The sequence below is a fragment of the Equus caballus genome, chromosome 27 (assembly GCF_041296265.1).
Source record: "Equus caballus isolate H_3958 breed thoroughbred chromosome 27, TB-T2T, whole genome shotgun sequence".
NCBI classification, from domain to species: Eukaryota; Metazoa; Chordata; class Mammalia; order Perissodactyla; family Equidae; genus Equus; species Equus caballus.
The window spans coordinates 40,803,791-40,811,976 of record NC_091710.1 but is presented as its reverse complement, the minus strand read 5'-3'; positions in this window follow the sequence as shown (position 1 = coordinate 40,811,976).

Sequence of the window (8,186 nt, the reverse complement as noted above, 5' to 3'; positions counted from 1 at the left end):
CCCTACCCTGCCAAAATAGTAGATTAAAATTACTATTGCACCCCAGGGTGAGGAGGGAGGGGCAGAAATTAGAGTCCCCTCCTCCCCACAAGATCTAAAGGATGGTTCTCATCACGTCTCCATTTAATTGGATGGTCTGACTCCCCCCGAAACCAGAGGATCCTGAGAATGATAGTAGACCTCAAGTTGTAGCCCCAGTTGTAACCTGCATGCCAGGTACTCTATCTTTGATTAATATGACCTAAGACACCTGGCGGCATGTGGCCTTTCATTTGGGGAATACGTGTTTTCCTATCCCTAGCTGAGAAGAGAATCAGAAACAGTCTGCATACACATGTAATGTACAAAAGTATAGATTTACTTTTTTGTCTTGGGGCTATGTTAACTCTCACTCCCTCTGTTACAATATAATCTACGGTGTTCTGAACTGTCTCGATTCCTGCAGAATATCACGCTGATCCACTGTCTCATGCTAATCAAGTCGGATGTGCAAGAAGTGACAGCATGTTGGAGGCCTTGTTTAGATATATGGGCTCCACAGGGTGGGAGATAAACCTCATGAATATTCAGAATTCTTCCACATCACTAAAATTTTTAGGCAGCCAATGATCATGGGCATGCCAAAACATACCAGCCAAAGTAAAAGATAAATGATGGCATCTTACACCTCCCACCATGAATTTAGAAAATGCAATGCCTAGTAAGCCTCTGTGGGTTTTGGAGGCTGCATGTTTCATACCTGGAAATATTGATCTGGCCCACGTACTTAGTGACAAAAAGGGCTGCCAGCTTAGAGTGGGGCCCAAAGCAAGATATGATTCTACATCATGTCAGAATCTGGAGTAATGAGCCCTGCCACTTGGGCTATACACATCAGCAAACCCTATGATATTAGAGGTTGCTGTGGCAGGAAAAGAAGCCATGTGGAATATATGGCAAGCCCCAGTGACAGAATCACAGCTCAGGCCTCCGAATGGTATGGAGCATGGCCCAGCTCTCTGCAGCGGAGAACTAAATATCTTGTGAAAAACAACTCCTGGCATATTACTCAGCCTTGATACAGACAGAGTACCTGATCATGACACATCAAGTGCTTGCATGTCTGCAACTGTCCTTTGTGAACTGAGTCAAGTGGACCCAGAAACAATTCATCATAAGATGGAAGGGATATATTCAGGGTCTATCATGAGCAGAACCAGAGATATAAGTAAATTGCACAATCGTGTAGCCCAGATCCCGAGGTCATCCATTATCATGGAGTAGCACCCTTCTCTCATGTCACACATATGGCCCTATGGAGAGAAGATTTCTTGTAAATATCTGACAGAGGAAGGGGAAAAAAATCCAAGGTTGGTTCATCTATGGGTTGGCTTGGAATGAGGATAAAATCCAAAATTGAACAGCAGCTATACTACAGTTTTACTCAGGGGTCGTCTTGAAAGAAAGTGATGAGGAAAAATCCCCACAGTGAGCAGAGCTTCAAGCAGGCAGAAAAGTGGTCCAAGGTTAGAATATGCACAGATTCATGGGCGGTGGCAAGTGGCCTGGCCCAGGAGTGCAAGAATCTGGAAGAAGGAAGACTGAAATATTCAGACAAGGAAGTCTGAAATAGAGGTATGTGGATGGTCATATGGGAGTGGACACAAAGTATGAAGATCTTTATATATCACATATTAACACTGACAAGAGAAATCTTACCCTAGAAGAGACATGGAACAACCAAGTATAAAAAATAACTTGGTTAGTTGGCGTCAGCCAGCTTCTACAGTAGCCACTCCAGTCCTGGCACAAAAGGTACAAGTAAAAATGTCGCAGCAGAATAAATAGAGGCTATGCATTGGCTCCTACTTACCAAGGCTGATTAAAATATTTTTGCCACCAGACGTCTAACTTGCCAGCAACAGAGACCACCACACAGCCCCAATTATGGCACCATCTCTCAAGAAAACAAACTGGCCACTTGGTGGCAAGTTGAGTACACTGGGTCCCTTCCACCCTGGAAGGGAAAACAATACATTATGACAGAAATAGACTAGTCCAGATTTAGGCTTAACTGTCTTACTCCAGGGGTTTACAGAGTGTTTGACCTAGTAGCATGGGATTCCACATAGCGTTGTGTCAGATAAGTGGACTCACTTTACAGCAAAGAAAATTTGACATAGGACACCCTGGGATCTACTAGTCATATTACATAATGTCCCATCCAGGAGCTGCAGGTACGGTAGAGGATGAGAATGGCCTGATGAAGATCCAGCTGAAGCACCAGCTCAGTGGTGGTACTTTATGAGGATGGGTCACAATCCTCCAAGATGCAATACCACCTTGAATAAAGACTTTAAGTAGGACTGTGTCCCAAATAGGAAAAATTCATAGGTCAAGAAACCAAGAGGTAGAAGCAGGGATGACCCTGCTTACCATCATTCTCAGCAATCCACTAGGAGACCTTGGGCTTCCACCCAGCAAACTCTGGACTCTGCAGGGTTAGGGATGCTAGTCCCCAAATGGTAACATTTTCATCAGAGGACATAATGAGACTCCCATTCAACTGTGAGCTATGACTGCTGCCTGGTTACTTTGCGTTTCTTGTGCCCAGAGACCAGCAGTTAAGAAAAGCAGAAACAAATTCGGCAAGGTGATTGATTTGACCATCAAGTGGAAGTAGGACTGCTGTACTCAGTAGGACATGGAGCAATATGTATGGAACAAGGTAATCCACTTGGGCTCTCCTTTCGTCTTCCAGGGCTGAGAGTATAATCATACTGTCAAGTAGGCCATTAAGACAAGCAGAGGTGCCAGCGAACATGAAGAGAATCTAGAATGTGCAGTAGAAGAGGGAGATGATGAGTATCAGGTGTCGAGGCAGGGACACTACCCAGTCTCTGCCAAGTTTCCTTTAGGCAGAGGGGCCCATGAGTAGTAACAACTAATTGTTGCTCGCCAAATGTATATGAAGAAAGGGATCTGAGTGGCACCAGGGGTTGACTGTGGTGGACAAGGAGATCCATTGCACAGACATCTCTTCAAGGTGAGACTTGCTGCCCTAGATGTTAAGAGTACCGTCAGAGACAGCTTCCATTTGTAACCTCTCTCAGGTGTTGCTTCAGCTGCAGAGAGCCACCTCACTCAAGGTTGCATCGCTCCCAGGATGGCCCACATCTAACGATGAATGAAGATGATAATATAAATGCCTGGCCATTTTGCCTCAACATGGGAGGATTCCGATAGTTGATTTTAGCTCCAGAGTTCAATTTCTCCCTGCTTCCTTCCCTTTCCTTCTTTTCCACTGGTGTTGATGCCAAAGACACAAATAAACAACCTGCATCCTAAACTCCATCTAAGGTCTGTTTCCCAGAAAACCCAACCTTCAACAGAAGACTTAGCACATGAAAGACCTCGTTAGATCCCAAACATAAGATGACTCCTTTTATTTTAAGGAAAATCTGAAAAGTAAATACTATCACTGATCACCTAAAAAATTATACTTGTACAGTAGATATATGCTTAGTTCAGGTAGTGAAATCACTCCACGGGCTCCAGCTGGTTCTGTTTAGTGGCAAAGATGGTTCTAGCTTCATTTAGTCATCTTGTAAATGGGTTCTGGTGGTCATAAATGCGACTAGATAGGAATGGAAATGCCCATCTGTCACTGAACTTGGAAACAAAACATCAAACACAAACTCCCAAGTCACATGCCCTCCTAGTAGTAAGACTATTTAACCAATCATCAATGATTCCACCTATGGTAATACATCTTAAGCTGAGATGTCTCCCTAATGTGGAAGGATGGCAATAATGTGGAGGCATTCCAGAGCCAGAGCTTCAATTCTATGGACGTGTTTGAAGCCCTGTTTGAGCGCATTCTTTCAACCAAACTGTGAGCCCCTCTCTCCTGGAGTGTTTGGATAATAGGAGAACTTGTTGATCTATTGTAGATAAGCATGTTACGTCACAAGGCTGGCCAGGGCAGGTGGCGCTGAGCAAAGAGCTGAGTAGCTTGAGCTGAAGATGATAGCCCCCTGGGTACTGCCAAGTTATCTACTGCCAACTCTCTCCTGGATGCTGCAGCCCAGATGTTAGAGACTTTCTCTGTGTTTGATCCCAAGCCTCGGCATTTCCTTATAAATTTCAGGTACAGCCCTTTAGATCCTTAAATGCGTGGACTGATAGGAAAAAAGCAATGAACTCAGCATCAGATATCATGGGTCTAAGTCTCAGTTCTGACACTTAAGGGCTGGTGAATTAGATATATTTTCTCATTGGCAATAAATAAATAGATAAATAAATAAATTCACAACCAAAGAATCTTAAAATAAAAGTTAATGAAAAAAATGTAGGTAAAGCAACCTGTTGCAATACCTGACATCTACTAGTTTTCAATGTTTGTTAGTAGTTTTTTTAGGTGAATTTGAATTCTCAGCCATAGAACTACATATTTTTTTTTGCCATAGCTTTATCCCCCTGGAAGTTATTTATTCAACTTGACTACTTTATAATTTTAAGTCAAGCCCAGACTTAAAATTTATGCATCAAGATTTATTGCATTATGAAAATTAAAACACTTCCAGAAACTATAATGTCTTTCTAGATTTAATTATGCTATAATTTTGTGATACAAACAATAAAGATTTTTAAAGATATGGTTATGTTAATTGTCTTGACTTTTTATATCTGCAAAAAATTTTAATAATTTGCAAAGCATAAGAATAGGAATAATCTTTTAGTCTACCTCACTGTTTTTCTTTCCTGATGAATTTCATAATTCTGTATAATGATATAAACTCTTGGGATTAAAGGTATTTTTGTTTTAGAATATTTGCTGCCTCTCCCTGGGTAGGGATTAAAATTAAGCTTGGTTGTATGACTTATTTTGGCCAATGGAAAATTAGCAAAGTGATAGATGTCACTTCTGAAAGGAAGCCATCCTGTGAATGTTTCGCCATTTGTTTTTTCTCTGCCACAAGGCTGTAAATTTTCCAGAGACGATTCCATCATCCTGAGCCTAGGAATGAGGAACGCGTGGGAAAGGACCATAGTTGCGTCACCATGAACATATAACATAAACTAGAAATAAACTACTGCTGTTGTGAGCCGCTGAGCTTTTGAGATTGTTCCTACATCTTCTTTTTTTTTTTTACTTTTTATTGAGATTATGATAGTTTACAACTTTGTGAAATTTCAGCTGTACATTATTGTTTGTCGGTCATGTTGTAGGTGCACCCCTTCACCCTTTGTGCCCACCCCCCACCTCCCCTTTCCCCTGGAAACCACTAGTCTGTTCTCTTTGTCTACGTGTTTAATTTCCACATATGAGTGGAGTCATACAGAGATTGTCTTTCTCTATCTGGCTTATTTCAGTTAACATAATACCCTCAAGGTCCATCCAGGTTGTTGTGAATAGGACAATTTTATCCTTTTTTATGGCTGAGTAGTATTCCATTGTGTGTATATATATATATATATATATATATATATATATACTATATCTTCTTCATCCAATCATCAGTTGATGGGCACTTAGGTTGCTTCCATGTCTTGGCTATTGTAAATAATGCTGCGATGAACATAGGGGTGCATGGGACTTTTGGAATTGCTGATTTCAAGTTCTTTGGATAGATACCCAGTAGTGGGATGGCTGGGTCATACGGTATTTCTATTTTTAATTTTTTGAGAAATCTCCATACTGTTTTCCATAGTGGCTGCACCAGTTTGCATTCCCACCAGCAGTGTATAAGTGTTCCTTTTTCTCCACAACCTCTCCAACATGTGTCACTTTTCTACAACATAACTTTTATTGCTACTATTCTTTTCTAATTTTTCACTATTAAAGTCTCAATAAATTAACAATTTTTTTCTCCTTTTTGAGAAGATCATATGGTCTTCGGCTTTAGATTACAAAATAGCTAAGACATTGTCATCCATCTTATACTGCATACACTGAATGGATCACAGTCTCTGTGCTAGTAAAGCATATTTCAGCTACCTTGCAATTACTGATGGAACGTTTATATCTAAGCTTCATTGATAGGATTTTATTCATTCCATCCTCCTCCTCCTGAATTTTAGGGGCAACTTGTCTATTAGCTATTCTCTTCTCTCTCTCTCTCTCAAACACACACACACACACGCACACGCACACATGCACATATACAAAACAGGCTAAGATTTTAATTCTAATTCTCTTTAGTAAATAGCCATGCACAACTTATATTGTTACCTCTGACCCCTCTTCATTGTAACAAGTCTTGGTCCTGTTCCCCTGCCTCCACCACTGCACATTAGTATTTAATATACTATTGTTCTCCACGTAACCAGAATCATATTTAATAGAAGGAGCTGTGAGAGTCTGTGGATTAGAAGGATTGTGAAAACACTGGTTCTTTGATGAAGTTTTCTAGTAATGACTATTTTTGTATCTTATTTTATAGTAATAGATTTTGATTATAAAATGAAAAATAACACAGAAACGTATAAGAAGATAAGTCAAAGATATCTATAAATTTACTCTCCAAACGTACCATACCCTGTTAAATGTTTGGTATACATTTTTCCATTTCCTGTGCATATATTAACATCTTTTACACAAAAGTGGTATATATAATATGCATAGTTCTAATTTTTTCCCTTCATTTATCCATATGCCTTGCTAATGAAGACATTCATAAATCACCCGTTTTTACTAGTCAAGGTTCTTGAATTAAAAAAAAAAAGAACAAATAGAAACTGACTCTAGCTAATTTATAGAGAAAATGAAAATATTGGAAGGATATTGGGTAGTTCATAGAATTAGTCAAATTTGAAAACAACTCTAGGCAGGAACCAAGCCAGACGAAGACTAGGTTAGCATCAGCCTTAGGAATCATCTCTCAGACACTCCCCAACCCTGTCACCCACTACTGGCACTGTGTTGCTGCCCTTGGACCCTGACGCCTTGTCAGGACTTTTGACTGCACTTGGAAATGAGAGTCTAATGAGCGGATATGTAGTACTTACTGTATTCTCCCATGTAGTAAAAGGAATTATGGCCCAGATATTAGATGTGAATTATCTTTCAATAGTCTCTCAAGACATTTTAAGGGCCTCTGGGCGTTCAGTGCTTCTCAATTTGCGGCAGTTTGGGGGCAGCTTGACTTTCCTGCAAAATGGCCTTAAGGATGGGTGACCCTTCAAGAATCACTGTTAGTTTTCTCGGTTTTGAAGTGAAGCGGACCATGTAATCTGTGTTCTATTTTTAATCATCTCTGGGCCTGACCTTGGGGCAGTTCAAGGTAAGGGAAAGCGGCTCTTTACCTGACGATGTTTCACCAGGATGAGCCAGGCAGAATGCTACTCAGCAACTACGAAGAAAGCACTTAGCTCCGAGAGTCAGCTATTTTTCTCTCAGGCCCCATTCGATCTGTGCTGTAAAATCCTATATTCATTATCAAGCAGCACTGATTAAATGTTCAAATGTGCAGAGTGCTGTTCTAGGAGCCATACAAATAGAATTATCCTGCCCTATAGGACCTTAAAATCAAAAGCAGAAATTTATTACCTAAGAGGTGTCATTTGGCGCCCTGGATATGATGAGAAGTAAGCACTCCAGTCACTCAAGCAAGCTTTAGGCTCTTGACCATGTGGTTTTAGGTTGTAGAACTCTCTTGAACTTTCTCTCCCATGCCATTCAAACTCCGCAGTCTGGGGATAATACCGAATGTACAGAAAAAATGCAAATTAAACGTACTGTATGATTTTATTTACTTAATTAATTTTCATAGACTCTAATACAGAAGAATCTTTGCTTCATTAATTTTGAACCACTAATTACTTGAGCAAGTCACACCAGGTAGTTTTATATTGCCACCGTGTGAATAAAAGAAGCTCTGAAGGGCCTTGTCCATTGGAACAATCACAAGACAGACTTAGTAGTCTGACTCCCTGTTCTTTGAAATCTATAAAGAGCAAATCCCACAGCAATTCTCTAATAAGCTGTTGCACTATTTACTATATCCATGACGACCATAAGCTCTAAAATATTCTGACATGACCCTGGGTTTTCTGAAGTACTTTCTTATATTATTGGTCCCATAAACCTTAATATTATTCTGGAAACCCCAATATATTGACACTTGAGCCTCATCTGCCAAAACTTAGTTTTGTACTTAGAAATGGTGCCAAAATTCTTCATTAAATTATCTGTCCTGATTTTG